The sequence below is a fragment of the Rhamphochromis longiceps genome, linkage group LG19, assembly GCF_057381845.1.
Source record: "Rhamphochromis longiceps isolate RC_006_pf linkage group LG19, R_longiceps_female_GT1.1, whole genome shotgun sequence".
NCBI classification, from domain to species: domain Eukaryota; kingdom Metazoa; phylum Chordata; class Actinopteri; order Cichliformes; family Cichlidae; genus Rhamphochromis; species Rhamphochromis longiceps.
Window position 1 is genome coordinate 33051312 of NC_140575.1, and position 12482 is coordinate 33063793.

At 36.8% G+C, this 12482-nt stretch overlaps 1 long non-coding RNA gene across 1 annotated transcript; it reads left to right on the forward strand.

The window, feature by feature from the left end:
• The first annotated feature begins 5416 nt into the window (after nucleotides 1–5416).
• Nucleotides 5417–11686, forward strand: LOC146647217 (uncharacterized). The gene is made up of 4 exons (XR_014908875.1): nucleotides 5417–5542; nucleotides 6909–6941; nucleotides 10980–11139; nucleotides 11359–11686. It is a non-coding gene; the product is annotated as an uncharacterized LOC146647217 (long non-coding RNA).
• The last annotated feature ends 796 nt before the right edge of the window (nucleotides 11687–12482 follow it).

Sequence of the window (12482 nt, forward strand, 5' to 3'; positions counted from 1 at the left end):
TTCTTTCTGTTATCTTATACTATTTCTCCTAAATTCTTGTATTTTTGAGAAGTTATCATGTTTCTGGTAAGTTACAATATTTCTGCTAAATTCTGCTATGCTATTGTATTTCTGCCAAGTATTATGTTTCCTCTAAGATATTGCAGTTCTGCTAAGTTATTCCATTTTAGCAAACTTCTTTTGCTTCTGCAAAGTTTTTACAATTTCTGCAACTTTTCAGCTTTTTCAGCTACTTTTTGCATACAGCTTCAGCTTTAAGCATCCACACTGCATTTTCGCAGGAAATGCAAATTTTTCTAGTTATTATTCTAGTTGCTTCCGTACACTTTTCGCCGTTAAACTACTTCCACAATTTTCAGCCGATTTTCACCGTTCAAATTTTAAACTATTCAGCTATTTTTGCTAATTCCTGCTATGATTTTTGCTATTTTTAACTATTATACTTTTTAAAATATTCCACTTTTTTCCTTTAATTTGTCCCATTGAAATGAATGGGAAACTTCAGCAATTCTGCTAAAATTTGCTTGTTTTTGAAACTTAACTACTTCCTCATATTTTCACCTAGAACAACCATTCAAACTTTAAAATGTTCACAAATTATTGGGCTATTCAGGTATGATTCAGCTTTTTCAAATCTTTTACTGTTTTACTTTTATGCCTCTTAAAGTTTTGAGTTGCAAAATTGTGATTTTTCACAAAATACATGTGTTGTTATGGTTGCTATGCTCTTGGCTTCCAGTGTGCCACTGAAGGTTTTGCAATTTTCACTTCATGTCCGAACAACTTCCTGCTACTTGCTCAATTTTCACTCAACTTCCACAAATTATACATCAAAACGTAGGTATTTTTGCTGGCTTTCAGAAAATGTCACCATCATTGTTGTGGGATTTATAGAATTTTTGCAAATCTCCTCAGACTAACACAAGGTCAGAAAACTCTCCATACAAAGTGAATGGAGAGCTTGTTCAAAATCACCGCTGGATTTCTGTAATGAGAGGCATATTCGAATCGTCATATCTCCTTAACGAAGCAAAGTTAAGACATGAGGCTTGTCCCCGAATATCTTCAGACACCCCTGACGCTCACAATTCAAGAATTTCTTTCTCACCTATTACCGTTCTGAAATGAGTTGGACTTGTTTGAGGGTAGGAAATTCGTCCTTCGCTCAGATTTCTTCAGATTTCAAACTGTGGAAATGAACCACTTTTTTCTCTCGTCATAACTTTTTGTTGGATTTCCACAGAGACCTGAAAATTTCCATGATTGTTCACCAAAGCCTGCTGTCTCTTACGGTGAAAGAATGATATCGATACTCCAAATAGATTTCGAGTTAGAAAGCGTTGTTTGAGGGCAAGTCAAGGCAGTTTTTGCTTCGCTCTACTCAGTTATGGTGCATTACAAGTCAAATATCTTTAATAATTCATATTTTAATGATAAATTGTAAACACTGGAAGATTCCCCCATCTCTTCTGAACAAAACGGTGTAAGAATGACCGCTCTAGCCCCTACGGTTTGGAAATTATGGTCATTTGTTTGAGGGGAGTCCTCACTATGAGAAATAGGCTGCAATAATCCTGTGCCTCTCTGTGCTGCGTGTGTAAAAAGAGGCACATGTTTTGGCGGGAAAAAGTACACATGCTCTCTGATTGGTGGATTCAAATTCAGCAGCTCCCAGGCTGACCTAGAAACTTACTTCTCTCTCCCTGTGCATTTTTTTGCTGATTTTTTCATTTAACAAGTATATTTGAGGGACCCTCAGCATGTTCAGCATTTTTTCAGCTGTCCATTTTCCTTTTCCAATTTTTCTGTTTAACTTATTACTATTGTGCTAAATAATACTATTTCTGCTATTTTATAAGATTTGTGCCTAATATAGTATTTCTGCTAAATTACAATATTTCTGCTTTTTATACTATTTGTGCTAAAACATAGTATTTCTACTAAATGTAGTATTTATGCTTAATCATACTATTTCTGCTTTTTATGGGATTTGTGCCTAATATAGTATTTCTGCTTTTTATAGGATTTTTGCTCAAACATAGTATTTCTACTAAATGTAGTGTTTATGCTTAATCATCCTATTTCTGCTTTTTATAGGATTTGTGCTTAATATAGTATTTCTGCTAAATTATAGTATTTCTGCTTTTTATAGTATTTGTGCTAAAACATAGTATTTCTACTAAATGTAGTATTTATGCTTAATCATAGTATTTCTATATATTTCTGCCAGGTCCCCAGGCAGCCAATCCTCTGTGAGGGCTGAGGAATTCAAATCCACAAATCAGGGCCTGCACGGCTTCCCAGCCAGCCAATCATATATGTGGTCTCAGGCATTCATATTTGCATATTGGGGAATTCGTGGCTTCTAAGTCAACAAGTCATCCATGTCATATATCTCTAAAAATTCACATTTTAATGATAAATTGTTAACACTGGAAGATTCCCCCATCTCTTCTGAACAAAACAGTGTAAGAATGACCGCTCTAGCCCCTACGGTTAGGAAATTATGGTCATTTGTTTGAGGGGAGTCCTCACTATGAGAAATAGGCTGCAATAATCCTGTGCCTCTCTGTGCTGCTGCGTGTGTAAAAAGATGCACCTGTTTTGGCGGGAAAACGTAAACAGCCACTCTGATTGGTGGATTCAAATTTGGCAGCTCTCTCCCTGTGTGTGTGTGTGTGTGTGTGTGTGTGTGTGTGTGTGTGTGTGTGTGTGTGTGTGTGTGTGTGTTTAGTGGGAGAGAGAGGACCCTGCCCCCAGCCAACATGTATATATGGGCCCCACCTGGTTTTTGCTCGGGCTGGATGGGTACCATGTGGGCATGGGCTCAAACTGGGCTTTTTGTATGGGGCCTACTTGGGTTCTTCACATTAAACCCATATGGGCCATCCCAAGTGAGCACTTTTAGTAGGTCCTAGCTGGGTCAAACATGGGAAACACTTAACTTGGTCCAAAATGGGAAACACATGTAGGACCCACTTGGGTTTTCCACCTGGGATAGACATGGGCAAACACAGTCATTTAAGGATAGGCTGTTGTTGTGTGCCCCAGGTGGGGCAAAGTTAGGTAATCAATATATGTTTTAGTATCGATGACACAGGTGGGCCCCACCTGGTCAAACTAAATGGGTCGCACATGGGCAAATGCAAGTCAGACCCTGAAAACATGTCTATGTGGGCCCCAGGTGGGGCAAAGTGAGGTAATCAATATATTTTTTTAGCACTGATTACATAGGTGGGGCCCACCTGGTCAAACTATATGGGTCGCACATGGGCAAATGCAAGTCAGACCCTGAAACATGTCTATGTGGGCCCCAGGTGGGGCAAAGTTAGGTAATCAATATATTTTTTTTAGCACTGATGACATAGGTGGGGCCCACCTGGTCAAACTATATGGGTCACACATGGGCAAATGCAAGTTAGACCCTGAAAACATGTCTATGTAGGCCCCATATGGGTTATGTTAAGTTAATATGGGCACATATTTTATGTGGGCTCAAGATTGTTTAGTATATATGGGACCCACTTGGGTTTCTCACATGAAAGCCATATGGGCAAAACCAAGTGGGAGCATATAGTAGGTCCTGGCTGGGTCAAACATGGGAAACACTTCACTTGTTTCAAAATGGGAAACACACGTAGGACCCACTTGGGTTTTTCACCTGGGTTAGACATGGGCAAACACAGTCATTTAAAGAAAAGCATTTGCTGTGTGCCCCAGGTGGGGCAAAGTGAGGTAATCGGTATATATTTTTTGGTACTGATGACATAGGTGGGGCCCACCTGGTCAAACTATATGTGTCACACATGGGCAAATGCAAGTCAGACCCTGAAAACATGTCTATGTGGGCCCCAAATGGGTTGTGTTAAATTAATATGGGCATATATTTTACATGGGCTCAAGATTGTTTAGTATATATGGGACCCACTTGTGTTTCTAACATCAAATCCATATGGGTGGGCATCCAATGTAGGTCCTAGTTGGGTTAGTGATGGTAAATGTGTACATTGGTTCAAAATGGTAGCACATGCTTATGTGAGGATTCTTCTTCTGTGAAGAGCCTGAGAAAGTGTTATTTGAATAAAGGAGGATTTATTCCAAACAAGCCCATCACAGATTGCGCACAACCCAGGGAGTTCTGAAAGTCAAATTGTAAAAATAATCTCAAAAGAAAGTATGAACATAACTCTCTTTTATAACCTGCAGACGGCACCCATGTGGTACCATTCTCTAAGAAATCACCCTAACTTTAACATATTTGGCACAACCTCAGTCTATCACTTTTGCTATCCTTACGTACAGTCAGATGTTCTTGACCCTTCATTTTTGACCCTCTCAGTATTTAGCCTTGGCTAGCAAATGTACTCAAAGTCCACATTGAGACCTCAAGATGTTATGTGTTATCAGACACTACAACCCAGCTGTCAAGTGAGACCATAGGAACTTTGGTGTTTTTGAACATTCAATGTTACTCAAAACACTCTGCACACTATTCCAAATAACTGGTTTGAAACTGGTTACTTTTTAATTTTAGATTTCATTTTATGTACTTAATGTGAACTCTGCATGGTAGGCTGCATGGTGAGGCATAAGATAAAATAAGGACTTCATGATTCTTCTTAGGTAAATTCACTTGTCACAGCAGCAATAATAAGTGATTAAAACGGACACAAGAGTAGAAAAAAAGAAAAGCAAAAAATACGAATAAAAAACCTAAGATAAAAGTGAATTACACAGACAAAATCAAGATTTGGCATTTGCAAATTAAGGATTACTGGTTGTTCAAACAATTAAGACTATTTACTTGAGCAAACATGCAGTTGAGGATTTTTAGTAGATCAGACACACTCTACTGTATTAGAGAAAAGACAGTTAGTTACATGGAAGATGGAAGTTTTGGTTAATCAGATCCAGTAAAGCTCCTGAAGTATATTACCGATCTGTTAAAATGTTACTCTTCAAACTTGTGCCCTCAAATTATATAACCAGAAATAATTTATATTTTCTTTGAACTAGTGGAAAGGAGAGGGAATGGGGTCTTTCAAGCAGTCACACTTCAACTGTGAAACTCCCTTGTCCTTATGGTGTATTGACACTATTGAAACTTTTCAAAACCAGTCTAATGTTAGAAGAGCTTTTAGGTAAACTGTTATTCTTCTTCTTATCATTATTATATTTTTATTAATTATATTTTTATTATGATGTTGATTTGGGTGACACTTTTTGATAAATATTATATATTACTTTTTAAAACATATTAACCATCCCTATGCTTAAAAAACTTTTAAAAATAAAATTGTTCTTTTAAACTTGTGCATTGTTTGACTTTTAAAATTTTTGTATCAGGTGTAAAACGACTTTTTAAATAAAGTTGTTTTTAATGTGAGCAGCTCCTATTGGCTCGTTTAAAAAGAGGGAGGAGCAGATTGCACCGCCTAGCGTCTAGTCTTCGCGGTCTTTCGTCTGTTGCGCCTTTTCTCTCCCTGGTGTTTAAGAACGTGGAGGACAAAAGGATACCAAAGAATCGAAAACTATGACAAAGGTAAATACTTAAAGTTTGATACGTTTTCATCAATGGTTATTTTAGTAACTTTCTATAGTCGTCCTAAACGGTATAAGGGGGAGAAGCATAACATCTTTAGCTAGCAGGTATGTTTGCATTGTCTTTGGCAAACATAATTTAAAGTTAATTAAAAAACTCTTACTGCCTATATTCTACTCAATAAAGTTCATCTTATCTTATTCTGTTTTCATTGCACCATTCTCTCTATACAGTTTTTGAATTTACACACTATAACGTACACGGCAGTTTTTTTCTGAAACACACAGCATCTTTAGCTCAAACACTGTCTGATCACTCTCTTAGATACTGTGCTGTTCCATCTAGTTATTGGTTACTGAGAAATGTTAGGTCATTAATTAATTAAGAGAGTGCAGCTGTTCAGATCAGATGGTGAAGTAGGAAAATGCAGAACATGTTATTATAGCTGAATGCTGTGTAAAATACTAGTAATAAATCTAACTCCCATTTATGGCTTTTACTACTGTGGGGCTAAATAAAAAATTACAGACATAATGAAATCTGCTACAATTACAAAGCTTAAGTTTAAAACAATTATTATATATTAAGCATTTTTTTGCTCTTTTTTTTTAAAATTCTTTTTGCTAATAATGGACTCAATTTTATTATCAACTTCAAAGACCTATTAAACTTTTAAACCATTAAATCCAGGAAATTAGATGCCCGTAAATGTACGAGACCCTCTTTATGTCTAGTATCCCCAAATATTTAATAATCCTTTCTAAAAGTACACAAATTTTGTTCTTTTCAATTAAATATTGCATGTTCAATGTATTCTTGAGCAGGTAAAAATTCCACTAAATTAGTTTTTGCATATTTTTAAGTATAATCAAATTTTTATAGTTTGCGAGTACTTTTAATTTGGAGATTTTGCCACTTGATTTGAAGTTTGGATAGTGCTTTATAGTAATTTGTAAATGTTTTGAACTCATCTGGCTTCTTAATAATTTAATAAAAAATTAACAAGCCATGTAATAATTTGAAAACCACTAGGGACCACTTATAAAAAAGTAATTCCTTTTTTACTTAAAGGAATTTAGGATTTATGTCTGTCAAGTCATTTGTTCTGGCATAAGTCACCATTTTGATATATCTTCCTGTGACTTTAAAGTCTGTCAGCTAGTTAGATACATTTTTGCACTGCTAGTGTTTGCTGCTTGAATTAGTCAGTTTATCATATAAACACATGCAGTGCCTTTCAAACTTTTAATTACACTGTTCATTTTGTGCATTAGTAAGAGAATCTTTTATATTGAATTATCCTGGGAAAAAACAAAAATGTTTGTATTTTCTCATGCACTTTCTTTCATTTCCTTATCACGTTTAGATTCTTCAAGATCACAAGCACCATCTTTGACATGTAAGTAACTTTCATATTATTTGTATTACTTATTATTATTATTATTTTTGAAAAGTGATGGTCTTTGGGGCATCCTTTTTTTTTATTGGTATTAAGTATATATATTTATTTAGGCACAGGAGGCAATGATCTATTTTAAAATTTAACATTTATTTAATTTTCATCTTTTATGCTAACAATAATGCCAACAGTGTTCTCTTCACTTGACCCACAACTCTGACAGTTTTGGTCCTCTGCTCTCCTCACAATTGGCTGATTTCCATCTGAGCTGCTACTGTCAACTGCATTAAACTGATTTTACATTGCCTTGTTATTCTAATCTTTATCTGCGTTTTGGACTCCAAACATTCACACCTGCTGTTAGTAACCAGAGCTCACAAGAGTGTAAGGCGTGTAGTTCAATAAAGTGATCGATGTGTTCACTAGCTGATTTCAATAAACCGGTAACTTATCAAATCCATATTTTATAGGAAGTACATTACTGATAAAAGTGGTAATAAACACGGTAACCAATAAAAATTAAAATTTCCTGTTATAAAAAAAAATACTGCTGTGAGCTCGGTTTTCTAACACCAGGTGTGAACATCTACAGTCTTTAAGCGCTGGTAAAGATTTAAAAATAAAAGCATTCAATAACATAACATTAAACACTAAATTAGTTTGATGGTGTTGACTGCAGCAGCTCAATGTTAATCAGCTGATGGTGATGGAAGCAGATGAGCGTTTTTCATCATGGTTGTTAGTGATGTGTTGGTCAAAACGAAACGGCTCTTTGAAGTGAACGACACAAGCGTGTTTTTTCTCTCTCTCTCACCCTCTCTCTCGCACTTTTTTTCCGCTTCACTCTGCACGCGAGCCTTGTGCTTTGCGCTGGGAAGAGGGGGGAGGGGCGGTTGTTACACACGCAGTAGCACAGTAACAGAGCAGGAGGGAGAGAGAGAGAAAGAGAGCCAGGGACAACAACGTCACATTACAAAGGTATAGTAATCATCCACAACTATTTTCAATTGCGGATGATAAAGGATTCAGAAAGTTTATTCATGCAGGCCCATATGACAGAGAATGTGCATCTTCTGTTTGTTTTCATATTATAATTTATATTTAATTGTGTTGTGGTTTGCAGTGTTTTGTGTTGTTTCACTTTAAATTTGTTTAAAAGGAAAAAGCTGAAAATTTAAATAGTTAAAAGTTGAAATGTAAATAGTTGTTTTTTTTGTATTATATGATTTATTTATTACATTTTATGTGGAGAGAATAAATAAAAGTATATTTACGGTGGCTGCTAGAGACAAAGCACGTACAAACCCCAAAACACGTAAAAACTCCATAGCACGTACAAACTCCAAAGCACGTACAAAACACAACAGAAGTGCTCCAGGATGCTAGGCACAGTGTTGAGATTTTGTTACCTAGTGGCTACACAAGCCAGGAAGTACCAACGACCGGATTTGGTGTGTGGTAGTAACAGGTAAATGAACAGCTTTTGGAATTTTTTATGAATATATATGAGTGCTTGTGTATAAATACACAAAAAATACACATATGATTTCAATTGTGTAAATTAAGTGATCTAGATAGCTCTGTTTTGGAAGTTCAGTTGACGCTAGGAATGGGTTTTGGAGTTTGTACATGCTTTGTCTCTAGGGGCCACCATATATATTTATATATAAACATATATAAATAAAACCACGTTTCTTTTTTTTACATTAGTAATTCCTTTTGTTCATAATTTTATATTGTTGTTAATAATAAATTAATTAAAGCAACAAAACAACCTGAAGAGCCGGTTGGGAGCCGAAAGAGCCGGCTTTCTAAAAAGAGACGAAAATCCCATAGTTGTGTAATATGCTGGTATTGATATGATCAAAAATGAACTGAGTTGTTTCGTATTCTATAGAAATTGTACATCTAATTAATAACAAGGCTTTCTGCTGATGTTATTAATTAAAAATTTATTGTTTTATTTTTAAGCAACAACTTTTTAGCATGCAATCAGTCCATGCTGTACAGGACAGATTTGTAAACTGTGCATACAAAAATAGACTATTTTACAAAATTGCTCTTTTAACAAATGTAAATCACAGCAGATTTTTTTTGTTGTAGGTGCACTGTCACAACTAGAAATGTGGGGGGAAGTCCTCAAAGTTGAAGGCAGAACAGGAAAATACATGGAAATAACAATTTTCCTTTAAATGGTAAATGGCCTGCATTTTTATAGCGCTTTTCTAGTCCCTAAGGACCCCAAAGCGCTTCACACTACATTCAGTCATTCACCCATTCACACACACAATCACACACTGGCGATGGCAAGCTACATTGTAGCCACAGCTGCCCTGGGGCGCACTGACAGAGCACATCAGTAAAGGTCGATCTGGATACTTGATAACTGTTGGTATAGGTATGACATGAATTTGAATCTCCATTATCACAGGTTTTAATTGGGAGGGAACATGCAGATATACAGGAGGACTATAAACAGCAATTCCTATTGCATACAACTGTTTTAGAAAATACCAACAACACTGTTAATTTATCACTTGCTGGTCTATAGACTTTACAGTGTGGATGGATGGAAAATCCATCTGGCTCCACTCTGGCTGAATTGGTGCTACAAACAACTCTGCGCTCGGCTTTCCTGGCTGTGTGTGGATTTATACTTACACATCCAAATTTTGACCCTATTTTTCTTCCTTTCAGCTGATTGGTCAATTTCATGTCAATCACCAATTAAACAATCCAATCAGAGAACATCTCCAGAAGTTGATTCTGTTCATCTGGACGTAGCATTTTCAGTGGGAGAAAATGCTGCAAGCGCTACGTCCAGATGAACAGAATCAACTTTTGGAGATTTACTTACCTGGATGATTGAGCATGCATCAAGACAATCAGAGAACAGATAGGTTTGGCTGTTGGAGGGCTGCATTACGGAGCTTCAGGTCCTGGAAGAATAAATTCCCTTTTACATACCAGACCAGCATTTTTCTTCATTAGCACGAAGGAAAACAGTCTGTGCGTGTCAGAGTTCTGTGGTTTTTGTGTCACAGGGCTTATAATATGTGTAAAAATCTGGCCAGGGACCATCACATCACACTGCTATCATATTTTTCTGTTGCTATCATGTTTCTTTTCTGAGATGTTGTTACTTTTATGACAGATGTAACGAGAAATCTTCCAGAAAGTTAAATTTTTTATTCTAATCAAATATTTGATTCTGATAACAGATAAAGATTTTTTTTTTTTACTTTTGTTCTGCTATTTCATAGTTTATACAAATTTTGGCCAATTCCTATTTATTTTAACCCTTTAGCCCCCAAAAAGTCGCCAGCGACAGGTTTTTCCAAACCTGTCTCGTCAAACCTGAGCTCTGCCAGGGGCCCAACACGCCTGGACTTTTAGAAGAAAAGAGATGTCCGAAAATAAACCACAGGGTCAAATACTTAATTTTGTTCAGTGTTTTAGAGTTATTAATTTGAATTGACTAATTTAAATATTTTATTCATGTACATTTTGATTGCCTTTAGTAAAAATGGCAAAATTTCAATTTCTTTTTTCTTTCTGTTATTAATCCTTGATTACATTCATATAGTATACAGTAGAGGAAAAAACCTACCAGACCTACCAGTTATCCTGCGTAACATTATTGGGGATAAAGGGTTAAGGAAGCGCAATTAATTTTTTTAGTTTAGCTTGTGTTTACTACCATTTTTTTTTTTATCACCACACAGTAAACATTAAGTAATATGTAAAGTGTCCATTTATCCTCCATTCCGGTCCATTATCTTAAGCTTAGGCTGCTGCCCCTCGACCCAATCCGGTACTAAGTAGAGAGGCCCAGACTTCGCTCTCTCCAGGCACTTGGCCCAGCTCTTCCGGGGGAATCCCAAGGCATTCCCAGGCCAGCCGAAAAACATAGTCCCTCCAGCATGTCCTGGGTGTTCTGGGTCTCTTCCTGGTGGGACGTGCCCAAAACACCTCACCAGGGAGGCATCCTAACCAGATGCCAGTATCTAATCTGTCCTTTTTGTATGTTCCCCTCAGGTTGCCATGGTAGCAGATACAGGGGAAACAAGTGTAGACGATGCCACAAGAAGGATGATGAAATTCCTCATATCACCTGAGCTGGCTGTGGAGTACAACATGCTTGGCCGACATGGGGAAAAAAAGTTCAGAGATTTGCGTCTTTTTAATGTTGTGTATGGTAAGTTAGTTTCACTTGAGACATTTGAACTTTAGAAAACTAAACTTTTTTAATAAAGTGTTTGAAAGTGTAACTGAGATTGGTTATCATGCAATTTGTATATATTTTTTGAGGCAATAAAGTGAAATAAACATTGTTCTTTGAAAATCATCACCAAATGAAGTAAGCTAAGATTAACTTTACTTTGGCTTGCCCGTTTTTCTTCTTCTTCATTTGCAGAGGCACTGAAGAATTATTTAACATCAAAAGTCAACTTGCAAGAAGCAGAGAAGGCTCTGTCCAAGTGGTTCAGTGGAGCTAAAGACAGAGGAGGACCGAGGGCTGCAAGGGTACAAAATAGACTTACGGCTCTGTAAAAAAACAAACCCTGCTGATTCAAGATAAGCTTTTGAGTTTTCCATCTGACTTTTTCCCCATGTTGCTACAGTTCCAAATATCTAAGGAATTTTGCTGTAGTTTGACATTTCTAGTTTTTAAACGTTTACGCACTTTGGAATACAGTTACGTAAAATCACAGTTGTTGGACAAAATAAATGTGAAAAATGTTGTTTTGTGTACCCTCGTGATTTTTGAAATGGTTTTATTTACAAACTAGATTTTGTTTGCGGTCAGCTTTAATATATTTGGTGTCTTTGTGTCACAGAACCCGTATTAGCCGTCTGAAAAATTGATTTTGTGACTGTTTTACTACATGGGGCCCACTCAGTGCCAGAACTTAGTCAATTCAAACTAGAAATAAGATGCAAATACAGAACCCACTGCTAATGCCATTCCAACTTTTTAGCTCATGTTTTCCTCATGTTGTACCCACTAAGAACTTGAAAAATGGGGCCTAGGTGGGTTTCAGTGTACTTTGCCCAGTTGGGGTCCATTTAGTTCCCAGATTTTACCTATATAACACCGAGATGGGCTTATAAAATGGGGCCATTATGGAACCCGCGGACAATCCCACTTAAAACCCACTTTTTAGCCTATGTGGTACTCACATGGTACCCACAAAACAACTTGAAAGGTGGGGCCTGGGTGGGTTTCTTTGTACTTTGCCCAGTTGGGGTCCATTTAGTTCCCAGATTATACCAATATAACACCGAGATGGGCTTACAAAATGGGGCCATTATGGAACCCGCGGACAATCCCACTTAAAACCCACTTTTTAGCCTATGTGGTACTCACATGGTACCCACAAAACAACTTGAAAGGTGGGGCCCGGGTGGGTTTATGTGTACTTTGCCCAGTTGGGGCCCATTTAGTTCCCAGATTTTACCAATATAACACCGAGATGGGCTTATAAAATGGGGCCATTACGGAACCCGCGGACAATCCCACTTAAAACCCACTTTTTA